This window comes from Trichosurus vulpecula, chromosome 7 (assembly GCF_011100635.1).
Source record: "Trichosurus vulpecula isolate mTriVul1 chromosome 7, mTriVul1.pri, whole genome shotgun sequence".
Classification (NCBI taxonomy): Eukaryota; Metazoa; Chordata; class Mammalia; order Diprotodontia; family Phalangeridae; genus Trichosurus; species Trichosurus vulpecula.
The window spans coordinates 18,234,291-18,252,580 of record NC_050579.1 but is presented as its reverse complement, the minus strand read 5'-3'; the positions used below and the strand labels follow the sequence as shown (position 1 = coordinate 18,252,580).

General features: G+C 46.9%; 1 protein-coding gene across 1 annotated transcript in view; it reads left to right on the top strand.

Moving 5' to 3' along the window:
• Positions 1–18,290, top strand: part of GPC1 (glypican 1) — a 156,345-nt gene that overhangs the window by 125,238 nt on the left and 12,817 nt on the right. The window lies entirely within an intron of this gene.

The following is an 18,290-nucleotide window of genomic DNA, read 5'->3' as shown; positions in this document are numbered from 1 at the left end:
TGCCCATCCTCACCCCAACTTTTCAATCCTGGATAGGGGTAGGTATTCCATTTGTGAATGCTTTAATTAGGAAATTCCTAAATAAATATACTCCCTCCACCAAAGCAGGTCAGCACCTTCCCTGCACCTTGAAATCTTAGAGATTTGCCTAAAACAAGGAGAGTGTGAGTGACTTGTCCAGGACCACAAAGCCAGTAGGTGTTAGAGCCAAGACTTGAATCCAGATCTTCCCAGGCTCCATCCACTTCTACTAAACTCCCACCAGTTCTAGAATCATAATCAAATAGTACCACGTCCCTACTAGAAAGGGTGTGTTGATCAATTTCCCAATGGTTCCATCTATTTATATGGTAATTTTTCAATGAAAATACCCCACCCCAACCACCGTTCCCCTCTGTGTCGTGTCTTAGGTTAGAATATAAGCTTCTTGAGGGCAAGCACTGTCTTCCCTTTTGTATTTATAAGTCTAGCACTTAGCAGAGGGCCTGGCATGTAGTATGTTTTTCATAAATACATTTTCATTCATTCATTCATTTAGGCACTTGATAAATGCCTTTTAATTCTTTCAGCCAGGGATCCGAGGCAAAGGCCTGTTGAGATGCCCATTTGACTAAACATTTATGGGCCTAATAGAAAGTGATGGGTCTGTTTGACCATTTAGGAGTCACCCATGAGGCCAGCTATGACAAGTGCAGACTTAATATGGGATTAGTATGACCACTGGGTCACCCAATCAGTCGGCAATTGTCACAAAGAGCTGCATCAGCCAACGCGATGATCCAGTCCCCGAGTTTAGCTTTATGTCCTACTGAAAAGATATCCCAACGTGACAATTTTGATTTTAAAACAAATTTAAAAGGCAATCTCACCAAGGCAAAGTTATGAGCTAGAAAAGGAAACCCATTAAGAAAAGGGCCGCCTTGTTAACCAGGACCAGCCATCTTCATTTCCTCTTTCCAGAAGATTTTTCAAGCCCAGAATTTGTGTGGCCTGTGGCTGGGTCTGGGGTGGTCTAAATCCTTCTTCTCCAATGTGATTGACCCCCAGGCCCCAGCCTTTTTCAAAGGACAAACCTGTGTGTGTACGTGTCAATACCTATGGGTACTCACACGCCATGAACTGGGAGGGATTTGGAAAGATGCTAGATTGGCCCCACTCCCAGTCAGGATATTGAACAGACCTTTCCCCAACAGGATGGAGCCTTCAGCATAAATCCAGTTACCAAGAAACTCCCAGGGACTTAGCAGGCCCCCTCTCTCCTCTGAATTCCTAGCATCCACCTCTGCCCTGGCGCTTAGAAAACACACCATCTTCCATGGTTCTCTGTTTTGCATGAGTAAGGATCCAGTGAAATCCAAACTTCTCCACCTGGATCAAGATGCTCCATGATCTAGCCCCAACCCACCCTCGTAGGCCCTTTCCCCTCCTCCTCCCCTACCCAGAATCCAAGCGACCAGTCAACTCGGACTTCTGGCTGCTTCATAAACATGTGTGGACCATGTTTTCCCTACTCAGCAGCAAACACCAAACCGCCCTTCCAGACTTAGCTCAAATGCCACCTCCTGTATGAAGCTTAGGCAGCCAGGTGGTGCAGTGGGTAGAGCATTGGGCCTGGAGTCAGAAAGGTTCAAATCCTGCCTCAGACACTGTGTGACCCTGGGCTGTCATTTAACTGTGTCTGCCTCAGTTTCTTCAATGTAACACAAGGGTAAAAATATCCCAGGATGGTTGTGAGGATCAAATGAGATAATATTTGGAAAGCATTTAGTACAGTGTTTGGCACACAGTAGGTGCTTTTAAAATTCTTCTTTCCTTCCCTGCCCCCCCCAATCCAGAAATAAAATGTTCTGTTTATTATCAGAAATGATATCATCCTCTGTTGAGCTCCCATAACACTCTGGACATCTCTTATGGAGCTTCTCATAAAGGGAGGGAGGGAGGGAGAAAGGGAGGAAGAAAGGAAGCAAGCAAGGAAGATAGGAAGGGAGGAAGGAAGGAAGGAAGAAAGGAAGGAAGGAAGGAGTCATTACTCTCAAAAAGCTAATAGGAAAGACAAACATAAAGGGAAGCTGGAAGATGAGAGGGGTAAAAAGAGGAGGAAGAGAAGGGTACCCTACAGGGGCAAGGCAGATGGTGGGGAGGTGGAACAGACTCCAGATGAGTTGGGCCAGGAGCAAAGCTGTGTTTGGGGCTTATTTGGACTGGACACGAGAGCACATGGGCCACCAGGATAGGGAGGTCTCCAGATAATGATTTCCTCTACTAATGTAGATTAGCATTTTCTCTGTAATGTATAGTCACAAGGTCATTGGTTTAGAGCTGGAAGGGACCTTTGAGGCCATCTAGATGTACCCCCTCATTTTATATAGGAGGAAACTGAGTCACAGTGAAATTAAGTGACTTGCCCAGGAACACACAGCTAGTAAATGTCTGAGGCAGGATTTGAACTCAGGTCTTCCTGACTCCAAGTCAACCGCTCTATCCACTATGAGTTGTCTGGATCACTGAGGGATCAAGGTGCTCCATGATCTAACCCCAGCCAAATTCATAGGCAAGACTGAGGCCACGCTTCCTGAGTCTGAGGCCAGCAGTCTCTCCAGTAGCATGGCTAACTCTCGAAGTAGTAATCAGTTATCAACATGCATTTATTAAGCACCAACTATATGCCAGGCACTATCCTAGGCACTGGGAATACAAATATCAAGAAAGAATTTAATGAAGAGGACTTTAAACTATCTAGACATCCACTGAAGCTCTCTCTGCACAAAGCTAAGTAGCCACTAAATCATTGGCTTGCCCTCATGTTAGTAGTTGCCTTTCGAAAAGTAGAGAAAACTGCTTCACTTGGGATTTGTTTCTGACCAAAAAAAAAAAGTATAAAATGAAGTAAAAGATGGGAACCTTGGGGAGAGGCGAACGCTCCATTTGAAAGTTCATGGCAGAAAAGGAGAGCAAGGCCTGGCATCATCTGCCACGTACTGTGGACTTGGAGACATTGGGATTTCAAAGAGTTCTGTGAACACTTACCCTCTGGAAAGAAAACCCACTGTTACAAATGAGGCTTGTTGTTCATCATCTTTCAGTTGTGTCTGACTCTCCATGACCCCATTTGGGGTTTTCTTGGCAGAGATACTGGAGCAGTTTGCCGTTTCCTTCTCCAGCTCATTTGACAGATGAGGAAACTGAGGCAAACAGGGTTAAGTGACTTGCGCAGGGTCACACAGCTAGTAAGTGTCTGAGGTCAGATGAGTCTTCCTGACCCCTATGGCGCCACCCAGCTGCACTACAATTGAAGGTACAAGTCAATAAGAAGCATTATTCCACCTGTAGTCACAAGCCAAGGCAGGGAGAAGAGTCGACTGGGACGCTGAGTCTCTGGGGGCAAGTGGGCCTTTAATTGGGCATCTCCTGACTTCTCTCATGTCTCAGCTAACATCTCATGATAAACAAGAAGCCTTCCCTAGTACTTAATCTTCATTTTTTCCCTCTTCGGTTATTTCTGGTTTATCCTGCATAAATCTTGTTTGCACATAGTTGTTTGCATGCTGTCCATCCCATTAGAATATAAGCTTCTTGAGAGCAGGAACTATTTTCTGTCTTTCTTTGTATCCCCAGTATCTAGCCCAGGGCCTGGCACATAGTAGGCACTTAATAAATGTTTGTCGACTTGTCAACTTAGAGCCATTTGCCAAAAGTGATTAGGATTATATGGAATTAGAATTATATGGAAAATTTATTGTCGAGCTGGTGTCACCACCAGTCAATGCCTGGCTTTGGGGACAGTTTGCTGCATTTGAGGAAAGTAGACCTCCTGGTCTTCTGGGCTATTGCTGTTGGCTTCAGGGAGTTGAGATAAGGCAGCCTCTGTTTGTCTTTTGGTCTCCCTTGCCCAAGATCTTGGGAAAGGCAGAAAAAACTAGGAGTTGGACATAACTGCCCACTGGCATGGAAATGCAGGTTTCTTCTAAGTAGCATTCTCATGTCAAGAAAAGGGAAACAGTGGTCCTCTTTCTCTGCACCACATTTGATAGATTTCTATAGCCTAAAGTAACACAGAAGAAGACAGTCCAATAGGAACGGGGAAGGCAGCTTAGTACAATGGCAAGCTCTCTGTCTCTGGAGTCAGAGGACCTGGGTTCTGATCCTACCTTTGCTATTGACTTATAAGGGAGGAACACCAAAGCATGGCGCCATCCCCTAGAAGACCTGCATCCAGAGCCCTGAATCTGCAGCTGCTCAGAATGAATCAAGGCTTGTGGTTGAATCAAAGGCCAGCAAAGAGAGAGGATCATGAAAGTCCCAAGCATGCTGTGGATGGGGAATGGCAAGGTCCTAATGGATGGCGGGGAGAAGACAAACCAACCAAGCTCTTCATTTCTTCTTGGTGAAGGAGAATGATTTAGGGATTGGAAAAGACAGCACAAAAATGATCAAAAAGGAGTTGTCGAAGGAGAAAAACATCATACTAAAGATAAAACATTAATAAAGATGGAACCAATATATCCCTCTTGCCTTCCTCAGGTGATCCTTTAATGTGGATAACCACTTGTCAGGGATTCTTTTTGTGTATGGATTTGAATAAGTGGCCATTGAGGTCTCTTCCAACTCCCAAATATAGTTGTTACCATGTTGTAGATAGGGCACTGGGCCAGGAGTCGTGGAAGACTTGGGTTCAAATTCCCCTTGGATACTGGTTGTATGACTCTGGGCAATTCACCCGACCTCTCATCCGGGTCACAGTTGATGGCCTCTAACGTCCCTTCCAGCTCTGTGATCCTATAACCCAGGATGAGACGGTTGCCCTTGAAGCTGGGCAAGGAGGACACGATCCACCTTTATCTCGGTATCAGGAAGGATGAACCAAGGCCACCTCTATCTCAGAAGCTGAGCAAAGGGAACCCAGGCTGTTTCTGGGCAAGTTGGGGTTAAGGCTTCTCCATTTCAGCGCTAGGGTATAGAGCATGCAAGAACTGAGTTCAAATCCTGCCTCAGACACTTAGTGGAATCCTTTTGCCTCCTTCTGCCTACATTTCCTCATCTGTAAAATGGAGGTAACGGCACTTGCCTTGTGGGGAACTTGTGAAGATCCAGTGCGATGACACATGGAAAGTGCTTTGCAAAGTTAAAAGAACTCTGTTATTTCTTATCAGGAGCAGTATTGCCTTTATCTCTGCCCTAGGCAGAATGGGTCCGGATGGTGGGCAGCAATGATGACACCGGTTTATCCCTTCTTCCAAGGTCAGGAGCTGCAGGTGTTGTCAGAGGCTCAGAAAACTTCCAGGGGCCACTGAACAGTAGGAAATCAGAAGCGTTTGTTGTAGCAGGGTAAGAGGGTTTGGATGGATTTGTCATCCACTGGCCAAATGACTTCCATACCCATTTGGAAAACGCCAAGCGGTGAGTGGATCTCTTCTTGATCGCTGAAGTCCCTTGTTGAGGCCTGGTTCCAGAGGGAAGGATATGGCGGCAGCTGCATACTCATTATTGGCCTGGGATTGGAAAGCTTGGCGCCGGGTCTTGCGGGGCAGCCATAGCTGAGGAGTCCATGGTCCTTGCAATCAAGGACAGCCAAGGGAGAGGCCAAGATGGGCTCAGTTGTGGAAGTTTCCATCAGAGACACCAGAGTCGTCTTGGTTGGGTTAAGAAGATGGTTGGTGACCAGTATGGAAAACCCCAGGCAGTCAAGAAAACCGCAGTCAGCCTGTAGCCAGGCCTGTGGAGGCTGGAGTAGTGTTGGCAGGATGGGCCCCCATCATCTGGGCTCTCTCTGGGTAAATATTGAAGTTGTTGCTAAGACATTTCACCCAAACTATATGATATCACCCTGTTATTTTCCTTTGGGCCGTACATCGTCCAGGAGAGAAACAAAAACAGGGCTGTTTGAACCTGGAATTAATTCCCCAGTGATCTAGCTATGGCAGGAAGGCCGCAGCTATTCACCCTGTAATCCGGTTCTGCCGTCAGCTGCCAGCCCTGCCCCAGGCTGGCTGCTTGTGGAGGGAAGGGGCGATGTCTCTGTCCCCACAGGATGTTCCAGATTTCACCGAGGGAGGCTCTGGAATACGTCTTCAGCTGAGAACACTGCAGGCTAGCCGGGGCTGATATGTGATCCCACCACGCTGTCACCAAGCCCTGAGCATCAGCTTCCTCAGAACATTTGGTCTCAGCATGTTTTAGGGCCATAATCCTAAATCCCAGAAAACAGAGACCTTTCATGAAAGTGTCGCACCGATGTATGGGATGATGACTTCCATGCCAGACTCACTGCCCCATATGTCTGTAATTGGTCTTGCACCCCATTGTCAGGGCTGGGTAGTATTTTCGATTTCAGATCAGGAGACCCGAGCTCAAATCCTGGTTTTGTGCCTTCCTAACCATGTAATCTTGGATGAATCATTTCCCAGCCTGGTGATGCAAACTAAAGATCACTGGGCTTTACCATCCATCCAAGGGCCCAAATCTTTGGCCTTCAGAGCCTTCTTATCCATCCATCCTATAGCTGAATTTTCTTTTATGTGACATCACTTGTAAGTAGAGTGTGAGCTTCTCGAGGACAGGGAGTGCCTCATTCTTTCTGTTTGTACCCTAGCACACCTTAGCATAGTGCTGGGCACATAGTAGGTGCTATGTAAATCCTTATCCCTTCCCTTTCATTCATTTATTCATTCATAAAAGAGGGACACACACATACACACACACATACACAGATATGTATACACACATGCATGCATGCACACATGCACACACGCATACACACATTTACACACATGTACACATACATACACACACGTGCGTGTGCGCATACACACACAGAGTTGAGTAGCTATACCATGGGGGGAGGGGAGGGTGATTGCTGTTTCTTGATCCAGATCTGTGATTTCATCAGGGTTCAAAATCCCCAGGTGAGAAAACTCCTTCCGCCAGTGCAGGCTAGCGCCTCTTCTGAAGCTTGTAGTCTTTAGAGAGTTACCTGGGAGACTGAGAGGGGTCTCCAGATCATGAATCTAGAGCTGAGAGAAACCTCAAAAGCTACCAAGTCTCCTTCTCTCCCTCATTTAACAGGTGAGGAAACTGAGGACCAAAGTGACTAAATGCCTTACTTGCAGAGGGTCAGTTGGCTAATAAATGCTGGAGGTGGGATTCAAACCCAAGACTTCCTAATTCCAAGTCCAGTGTTCTAACCGCTACACCACTCTGCTTCTGGTGGGATGAAGCGACCGCCTAGGGCCGAATAGCCAGCATGTGTCAGAGGTAAAACTCGAACTCAGCCCTTCCTATCTTTGAGGCCAGCTCCCTATCCACTACATCACACTGCCACTCAGGGTGCAAATGAGAAGGCATAAGTAAAGCGCCCCGTCCACCTTAGATGCTCTCCCAGTTATGTTATTGTCACACGGATGGTCATCGTGCTGGGCTGTGAGTGTGGCAGTTCGGCAGATGCGGCCGATGCCACAAGAAGTCAAGCTGAGGAATCCACTCTTCTGTAGTCTTAGGCAGCCTTGATTCAGTCCTGACCTCCTAAAGTAAAGTTCCTACAGCCCACTAAGGGAATCCCCATGGATGCCAGACCTACAGAGGGTGACATGTTTGAGCACTTGGAGGTGGGGGAAGGGAAGAGGGAAGGATCTGCTCATTATCAATCCATCACACTGAGCCCCCACTGGAAGCTCATGAATGTCCACCCTGTCCCCTTGTCATCCCTCAGGTGAAATGGCTTAGAATCCTGGCTCTAAAGCTGGGAGGAACCTCAGAGACCATCCAAGCTCACCTCATTTTACAGATGAGGAAACCAGAACTCAAGGTTAACTGACTTGCTTAAGGCCACACAGACAGCACGCATCAGAGGTGGGATTTGAACCCAGGTTCTCCTACTCCAGATGTTTCCCTCAGGCTCTCCCAGTATATCAAGAGAATCAGAATTCACAGAATCAAAGATCTCAAGCTGGGAGGAACCCTAGAGGCCTCCTAGCTCTTAAGGGGCAGGGAATAATGGTTTACTTTTGTCTTTATATCCACAACAATAAACACAGTGTGTGCCTGGCAATACAGTCAACACTTAATAAATGCTCACTGATTGATTCGATTGTCACAACTACCCTGTGAGGTAGGCACTATAAATATTAATCTTTCCATGGAGAGCTTGTGACTGGATTAGAGTTTTCTGCCTAATAAGTGTCTGAGATAAGATTTGAACTTGGGTATTCTTGATTTCAAGTTTCCTACTCTGATCTGCAGAGGCAACCAGCTGCCTCAGAGGAAGGATTACACTTGTGTTCTTGGTCCCAAAGGGCAAAGGGAGGATCAATGAATGAAGAGGTTCAGAGAGACAGATTTAGGCCAAAGTTCCTAATAATGAGCACCAACCAAAAGCCTCAAGAAGTAGTGAGCTCCCCATCACTGAAGGTCTTTAAGCAGGCTCTGGATGACCACTTGGCAGGGCTATTTTAGAGAGGATGCCTGGTCAAGTTCATTCAGACTGTGGGGCCAAGTCTGAGATTCTGCGATTTTATCATCACAGAGGAGAGGAGGCTTCTGGGAGGGGCAGCTTGACACAGCTGCTGCTCCCCTGCCCTTCCCTGTGATGGCAGAGACCACAGGAATGGGGGTGAGGAAACAGCTGCTGCTATTACTAAAACCCTCAATTCATCCCGGCCAAGCCCCGCAAAGGTACCTAGGATAGGCCAGTTGAAAGACCCTGAAGGATTGATTACCAGAGAAGAGATTAGAGTTTCTCCTCATCTTCCAAGCAAAGACCTGCCTTAATGATAACTTCCTCCTTCAAAAGAAAGAGGGATCTTCAAGGGGAAATTCTTTTCTGAATCTTATTCTCACCATCAGGGAGGATCTGGTTGCAGGAGTAGAACGGATGGGGACTATTGCGGGAAGTGACCACTCCATCCTAGAGTTTCAAAAGGAGAGGAAATCTGGGCACAGTCTGACATGCATCCTAGCCTTGGGGAAGGAAGATTTCAAAGGATACAGAGGAAGGGAGTTAGGATCCAATGGATTAAAATTTTGTAGGGGAAATTAACCTAGGAAAGAAGGGAAACTTTCCAGAATGAAATTCTGAAGGAAAAGGAAGGAAGGAGAGAGAGAGAGACAGATAGAGAGAGAGAACGAGAGTGAGAGAGAGAGAGAGAGAGAGAGAGAGAGAGAGAGAGAGAGAGTTTCAGTGACTAGAAAAAGTGGGAGTTGTCTGAAAAGACCAGTGGGAATGCTCAGGGAACTCACCAACCAACTTAGATTTAAGTCACATACAAAGATGGAAGCAAGGCGAGTAACAACATTAATGTGAGTGACACTGTACTGGAGAAATGCTAACTCTAAGAATGAGCTGAAAGTGATGAGGAAACTGAGGACAGGAAGGGCAATAGCTATATTGGGAGAAAGAGGAGGATCAACAAAAGGAAAAGAGTGCTGCTTCAAGTGGACGGGACAAGGACAACTGAGAACAGACAGGAAGAAGCGTTGCTCATTTCTTAAATTGATTCTATTTTGCTTACCAAGAATGATCTTGGAAAAGGACAAGACTGACTAATAAATACCCAGATTTAGTAAGGAGATAGTAAGAGAGCACCTAGCTGCCCTTGATAGATGTGAGCCACCTGATTTAGATGAGCCACATCTGTGGGTCTGGAGAAAATGGGCAGATGTGATGCCGGGACCACTGCCAGTGATATTGGAAAGATCATAGAAAATGGGCAAAGTGTTGAAGGAGGGCAAATATCCTGATTTAGGAGGAGGGAAAAAGAAGAGAAAGGAGGGAGGAAGATGGGAGGAAGGAAGGAAGGAAGGAAGGAAAGAAAGAAAGAAAGAAAGAAAGAAAGAAAGAAAGAAAGAAAGAAAGAAAGAAAGAAAGAAAGAAAGAAAGGAAGAAAGAAAAAGAAAGAAAGACAGACAGACAAGGAAACAACAGTTCCTGGGAGTTGAGAGAGGCTAGGAATGATATGTAGTTCTGGGAGATCTGGCAGAGGTGATTATTGAACCAGGTAAGAGAGATAGAAAACACTTGACTCGTAAAAGAGAAAAGGGGCCAGAAGAGGAGGTTGGGGGACTCCACAGTTAGTGAGCATGACATGGATGAAGAGGCAGCATAGGAGACTTAAGAAGGCCTGGCTGGACAGATAGGAGAAGCAGGAGAGAAAAGGGCCATAAAAATCTAAAGAAAAGAGAGTTTATCCAGAATGAAATGGTGAGTGACAGTGTCCAGTGCTGTGGAGAGGTCAAGAAATATGAGGGCTGAGGAAAATACCATTAGCTCTAGCAATTAGGAGATAATTGGTCATTTTGGAGAGAGTAGTTTCAGTTGAGTGATGAAGTTGGAAGCCAGACTGAAGAGGGGTTAGCAGGAAGTGAGGGGAGAGGAAGCGGCGGGAAGGCTTTCTCAAGGAGTGCAGCTGAAGAGACATAGAAGATGCTTAAGTGACCAAGATGCTAGGATCAATTTGAGTTTTTTAAGGATGGGGAGGACATGAGCATGTTTTAGGGCATTTTTAGTTCCATCCTAGAGGTTTGGGCCAGTCCTTTGTTGCCTGCCTGCCTCTATGAGAGGAGTAAGCTTCAGACCATAACATTGTATGGACCCCATAGAGCCCTGAATGTCCTAGAAATTCCAGCAGTCTCCTTTCTGCCACTCTGGGATGCTCTCCCTCCTTAATCTGCCTCTTAAAATCTTGGTCCTTTCAAAGCTCAGCTCAGGCACCAGTTTTTACATCAAGCCTTTCCATCCCCTTCTCCCTCTCCCTACCAAAATGCCTTATATTTCCCTTGTATATAGTCTACATATGCCTACCAGTACCCATGTTGTTTCCTAGTAGATTGGAAGCTCCATGAGGGCAGGGACTGACTTTGTTGTTTTCACATCCTCGGTGCCTCACACAGGGTCTTACACAGAATGAGCTCTTACTAAATGCTTGGTGATTAATTGGAGAACAAAGGTCCCCAGCCCTCAAGCAGCTCATCAAGGACAGGGGGAGGTGACATCAATGTTTTGGTCACTCCAAAGGGGATGGAATCAAGGCCAGACTTATCCAAGGGTGTTTTTGACCCAGTCTCCATAGGCATCTCCACATGCCTCCAAGGGTAGGAGGGGGTGGGGTGGGGGGAATGTTCTGGGATAAATATGATACTTGGCACAGTCCTCCAGGCCGTCACCAGCTGCTTCCCCCCTCCCACCAGCTCAGAGTCATGTCTGAGAAATCGTGTGACTGAAACCTGACTCTGAGCCCAAAGGAACCCAGGGAGATGGAATTTCATTGGCGCCAGGATCCACTGAGAGATCTGAACAGGTGTTCGTTCAGAGGGAGACATTTCCCTCTCCCTCCAGCTTTTGGCTGGATCTTGGGCACTCTTTCTAAAGAGGGGTCAGGCAACCAAAGGGAATGTAAAGATGACCAGATCATGGATCTAAAGCTATAGGACACCTCAGAAACCATCCTGCCCAACCCCCTCATTTTACAGATGAGGAAAAGGAAGCTGTGAGTCGTCCAGGGGCCCCTAGGAAGTAAGTGTTGGAACCCAGGCTCTCTGATCACAATGCTCTTGAATCATTTAGATCATTTAGGGCATGATGGATCATCACGTCCATTGTTAAAACCAAAACCTGGACCAGTTGGATCTACCTGGTCACACAGCCATGAACAGACCATATAGCCCTGGAATGGATTGACCCCTAACCTTATCTGTAAACTGACCCCTAACTCTGGTAATGGGCTGACATACCAATACTGTCCACTGATTCCTAATGCCATAGACTGACCCCACCTTTTCCCAGCCATAGACTGAACTCCCATGACCCTACCACCAACTGACCTCCCAACTTTGGCCGCAGACTGACCCCACCCCCAGACATAAACTGTTTACCAGCCAAGGACTCACCACTAAAATAACTCCTACAGTGGAAGCCCCCTAACCCTAACTGACAAATTGTCACTAAAACTGTCCACAAACCGACCCCTAGCCTTGCTCATGGACTGACCCCTAACCCTTGTAGCATACTGAGCCCTAATCTTAGGGCTTATTCTTAACCCTGGCCAGGGACTTAGACCTAATCTCAACCACAGACCTTATGTCCTAACCCTAGTCACACACTGACCCTTAACCATGGCCACCCATAATCTCCCTGGCCACCTCATAGTACACCCCTCTGGTTCAAAGGGGGACTGTATGAGAATGTGGATGACTCACTGCTCCCCACCCCACTGCTGGGGATGCTCAGAGCGTGTCTCAGTGACAGGATGTTAAGAACCGATTCCTTCTCTCCCCCTCAGAAGAGCCACCTCACAAACATGTCCTTCTGGTTACAAGGGGGACTGACAGAGAATGTGGATGAGTCACCACTCCCCACCCCACTGCTGGAGATGCTTACTGCCTATTAACAGCACATTCTCTGTCCCTCTTCTCCTCTCTCTCCCCTTCCCTCTTTCTCATTCTTTTCATCTCCTCCCTCTTCTCTAAACACACACACACACACACACACACACACACACACAGATTAATAGATAAGCAGATATGATTACCCATACTCATTAACGTATATGATATCAGCAATGATATCAGGCCACAGGTTTGTTCTGTGGACTGAAAATAAGGACAATTCAGTTGTCTGTATTTGTTCTGAGTCTGAGACAGGAAGAAAGTGATCCAGAATCACACACATCTATTAGTTTGCTGTTGGCGTAGTCCAGGCAGATAATGAATGGAAGAGCTTTGATCATAGGTTCACACAGACATTGTTTTAGACTAAAACGAGATATCGGTGCTGTGTAGGGCATCAGATTTAAAACCTGTGAAAAGGACCTTAGAAGCCATCAAGTCCATTTTACAGATGAGGAAACTGAGGCAGAGAGGTTAAGAGATGCTGCCAAGGTCACATAGCCAGTGTCTGAGGTGGGATTTGAACCCAGCTCTTCCCAACTCCCACATTCAGTGTCCTATCCACTATACATCACTACTACATTCTAGTCAGTGGGGGTGGAAAGAAAGGGCTGCTCATTTCTTTCTTTTCCTTCAAGAGATAACTCTTGACTATAGACTATAGACCACACTTGGATCTGTTTGGATGGAAGAGTTGAGGGAAGAGAAGTAGAAAAAGTCTGGCATTGCCACCGCTTAAAAACAACAACAGGGAAATCGTAAGGAAGAGCGATTTAGTCCTGTTTTAAACTTGGCGGATTTGAGTCTGAAGCTTGGAAAGAAGGTCAGGTGCCATAGAACCGAGAATTAGCTGCGAAGGAACCAGTCCAAAGAAAGAAGGGAAGAGGGCTGAGGATAGTGCTTTGGGGGTCTGGAAGAGGAGCCAATATAGGGGCTATCTAGGAGAGGGGCTGTGTACCAAGGAGAAGGTCTCAAAGGTCCCTTCCAGCTCTATCAAGCAGGCAGTCCACAAGCATTTATGAAACACCTACTGTGTGCCAGGCACTAGTCTGGGTAGTAGAGATACAAAGAATGAGACAGCTGGGTAGCCTAGGGGATAGAGTGCTGGACTTGGGGTCAGGAAGGTCTGAGCTCAAAACCTCTCAGATGCTTAGTGGATGTGGGACCTCTCCTGAGCCTTCATTCCTTCAAGTGTAAACTGGGCAGAATAATGACATTCGCCCTCCAGGATTGTTGTGTGGATCAACTGCAAAGCCCTTGGCAACCCCTACTCTCAAGGCCTTTACATTCTCTCAGGTCTATGGTCCCATGAATCTCAGAAGCGGAAGGAACTTCATCTAGCTGAGGAACTCTCAACCAGTGTCTGTGAAGTTTGGTGTGCGATATTTTGATAACTGTGTTTCCATATAAATGGTTTCCCTTGTCATCCTATGTATTTTATCTTAAATATTTTAAAAAGAGCCTCCATAAAGAGGTCCATAGGCCCAGTGGGTCCATGTCACAGGAAGAGTTGAGATCTTTATCTGGCATAAGCCTCTCACCTTCTAGATGCAGAAACCAAGGTCAAAATATATTTCTGTGTGTATAGATGTGGATAGGCAGCCATCCACTGAAATATGAAAAGCTAGGACCTCTCTCTTCCCCTTCTTGGGAGAGCTCTCATTTCTATCAAGAGGGTAGGAGGCTGAGGACCCCAACAATGTGCCTCCTCCAGAATAGGTCTTTGACCATTAGGCTACTGAGCACAGAAAGAGTCGGCAGATGAGAAGCTTTGGCTCTGAGTAAGGAATCCAGAAGCTGGTACTCCAGGCAGCTGTGTACCCCAATTATGGGTAATGGGCTGCCCCTCTCCCTGGCTCTTCTGCCAAAGGGGCAGAGATGGTTCTTGAATGGAAATACTTGTTGAATGAGAACTAACCACTCATGGCCTGAGCCTAGAAGAGTGGTAGGCAAGCTGGTCCTAAGGAATTCAGAGATGCGGTGTGCTGGCTGGCTGGGCCAGGAGAATGGCTTTGGAGAGCTGTTCCAAGGAGCAAAGAGGGTGCCCTTGTCTCAGAGCAGACAGACTCCTCCAGGCAGAGGCACAGCATTTCAGATTTCCTGCTGACAGAAGAAGAAATAATAAATCCTACTCTTGGGCAGCCTGCCATGGGAAACAGCTTCTCCTTCATGAAATAAGGGAAGCCCATCAGCCTCAGGGGTCGTGCAAACAAAGCAAAGAACTCAGCCCTCTGTTGGTACAGGTTATTGGATAGACAGCACCCCGGGAATAAATGAGCCACTCAGGGTTAGGTTTGTCCAGATTCCAAGGGAAGAGTAGCTGCGCCATCATCCATGATGAGGGAGGAAGTATGGTCTAATGGTAAGAGGCCCGACTCTAGAGTCCGAGGAGCCAGTGACTCCTACTGTCTCTGTGACCTTGCCTGAACCCCAGCCTTCTCTTACTCTGTGTTCCATGAGTCTTCATGAAGATGGCCAGCCATACTGAGCCATCTATGTTAAGTGATATAAGCAATGAATGCTGTAGGAGGGAGAAAGCACCTCTATGTTGGTCATCACAGACTCCATGGAGAAGGCAATACTTGGACTACATCTGGAAGAATGAGCAGGATTAAAACAGAGGGAAGGAGGAGATCCCAAATGAAGGGCATGGCATGGCCAAAGATGGAGGTGAGGAGTGGGGAGAGAGAGATGGGGCAGGGGAAGAGAGAGGGACAGGGAGCAAGAGAGAGATGGAAGGAAGGAGAGATAGAGCAGAGAGAGGGGGAGGAAGAAAGGAGGGAGAGAAGAGAGATAGAGAGAGGGGGGAGAGGAAAGAGGGGGAGGGGGAAATGGAGAGAAGAGAAAAAGACAGAGAAAGAGGGAGAGAGGAGGAAAAGAGAGAAGGGGGAAGAGAGAGAGAAAGAAAAGAAGAGGGAGGGAGAAAGGGGGAGACAGAAAGGAGGGAGAGAAGAGATATAGAGAGAGCGGGGAGAGAGGGAAGGTTGGGGGAGAGAGGAGAAAAAGATAGGGGGGGAGAGAGAGAGAGAGAGAGAGAGAGAGAGAGAGAGAGAGAGAAAGAAAGAGAGAGAGAACAAACTAGAAAAGTAGGTTAGGCCCATATTGGGGAGGGCCTTGATTGCCAGGAATTTTCATTTATTGGGGAGCCACTAACGTTTTCTGAGGAGGGAGGTAACATGATCAATGTGGTATTTGTCGCTGATTAGTCTGGCAGCCAAAGTCAGCTGGTTTGGAGAGGGAACAACTGGATCGTGTCCTATAGCTCTAAGAGACTTGGCAAACATTTAAGAGGCGTGTAAATGTTATCGTGATTATTGTCATTATTATGACTATGGATTGAGCACATCCACGCCTGATTCTGGGCCTTCGATTTGGGGAGTTAGAGCTCAAAGGAACCAGAGGAATTGTCTTCTCTGAATCTCCCACTTGACCAAAGCCCAGAGAATTGAGGGTTCCACCCCATCAAAGAGGATCGGGGTTGCCTCAGTTTCAAGGATCTTTCCATCACATCCCACATTACTAGGAGTGGAGGAAAATTTGGTAAGGGAAAGGAGGCAAAGAGGAACCTCCAGCCTGATCTGTGCATTCTTTTAAAAAATTCATTAATGTCTTTTGTTTTTACTTCTTCGTTTTCATATCTCCCCAACCTGGCAAGATATCCCTTATGGGGTAGAATAAATGAGCTGGAATAAAGAGTAAAAAATAAATTAAAAAAGGAAAGAAGGAGTAAAAGCAGTTGAACAAAACTAATGGACATATTAGCTGAGTCTGAGTACATATGCAGTGTTCCCCAACCCCAGGCCCCCACCCCCTGTATGAAGAAGAGAGCTCTGTGCATATGGAATCTTCTACCAGAGTATCAAAGAGACTCTATGGCATCAGAGAGGAGAAATGGGGAGGGGAGGAGAATTGATTTGTTAAAGAATGAGCAATCACTTTAACCTTCCCTGGAACCCACTCACCCTTTTCATTTCTTTAAATTAATATTTTTGCTTTCTTTGGCACTGTCAGCATTTTTGAGGAAACAGACCCTGAGGCAGAAAAGAAGGCCAACCAAATTATAATTCAGCTGGTAGGGGATTGGTCAGCTTCCTCTTGTGTGGAGATAATCTGACGTATCTACTACTTGAGACGTCTCCTTTGGTGGACAGCCCCCTCTGAAGCCTCTCTGACACAGTAGTCTGGCCACATTACACCTAGCCGAAATGCTCACTTTCTTTCCCTCTTGGATACTGCTAGACCAAGGCTGGCGTTTTTTAGAAAGACTTTGAGAGAGAGAGAGAGAGAGAGAGAGATAATTATCAATTACAGGAAATAAAGTGAAATAAAGAAAGAGCTGAGTTCAAATCCTGTATTTGAATCCTGCTACCTGTGTGACCTTGAACTTCAGGTTCCTCATCTATAAAATGTAAGAGATTAGACTGATCACCTCTGAGGCCCCTTCCAGCTTTATGTCTATGACCCCAGGACCTTCAGATTCACAGCCCCAGTGTCCCCAGCAGTGACTCTCCCAGCTCCAGCACTTAGCAAGCCCCCATCATAGTGCCTTGTATTTATCTATTTATTTATTTGCATGTTGTCTCCACCGTTAGATTGTAAGCTCCTCAAAGGCAGGGACTGTCTTTAACTCTCTTTGTATCCCCAGAGCTTAGCACAGTATGTAGCACATATAAGTGCTTCATGTTGGTTGATTGATTGCCATCTGACCTAGTCAACATAAGCATGCTTTGATTACAAAACATGGTGCATCCTAGATTGTCTGCCTCCCAAACTCCTGGTTCCTTTTCCTGAGTACAGCTGGTGCCCTCCTCGCCCTCCCACCCACCTTTCAGAGTCAGGACTTCTTGGGGGTCACAATTCTACCATATTGGGAGTCTGCACCCTAGACTAATTGCATCATGCTGTTAGCCCAAGGTAAATGAGCAGGTTCACAACAGCCCAAGGACAGTCAATGTCTAAGCACTCAGGAATTTGTATGAATGTGTATCAGTCAGTCAGATCACAAACACAGAAGTACCTACTATGTGCCAGGCATGTTGATGGAGATATGATAACAAAAATGAAAACAAGCTTGACTTTAAGGAGCTTATCTTCCCTAGGGGGATATAACATGTGAATGTATAGGCATATACAAAGTTGGTACCAATAGCTTTGGTGAGGTGATTAGGGGCAGGTGGAGAAGGTGGCACTTGAGTGCCGTCTAAAAGGTAACCAGAGATTCTAAGGAGGAGGAGCATTGGAAGCACAGGGTCAGCCAGGGAAGGGAGCAGAGGGACAGAGTGCCAGGAGCATCTCCACCAAGAGTAAAAGAAGGGTCATTTCTGTAGCTTAGCCCAAGGAGGACAGAGGGGTAGGCATTGAGGGCTGAAGAGCCCAGGGGATGGACTGTGTGGAGAGGAGCCATGGCGGGTCTAGACGTTGATGCTTTTCTCTGGGTGCACAGTGGACAGGCTGTTGAAAGAACGTATCAGAGCAAACAGGGCTGGGGCACTTGGAGAAGATACAAAGTTTCCATTTGCAGAGAGTATGGGAGCCAGCACCCGGCAGGGCTGGGAGCAGTGGGATTGGTGGGTGTGGCCAGGCAACATGGTGGTGGTGGTTTGGGGGGCCCAGGGCAGGGTTCTTGTTTGTGTGTGCCCTGGCATTCTCCCCTTTTGGGGGGAGGAGTGCTCAGGAGAGGACTTTGCTTCTTGGCCTATGTTGCTCACTGGAAAATGGTTGGATATCTCTTCCTGAGTGTGGCCGTGGTGTTGTGATTACACCTGGAGGCCATAAGAAAAGGGGGAGCCTAACCTGGCAAAGCTGCCGTCTGGAGGGCACCCCGTCCATGGCCGTGTGGCAGTCTCATTGCCCTGCCAGGAGGGCAGAAGATATCCAACAGCCTGTGTCAACTGGCAATTACTGACCCTGGCCTA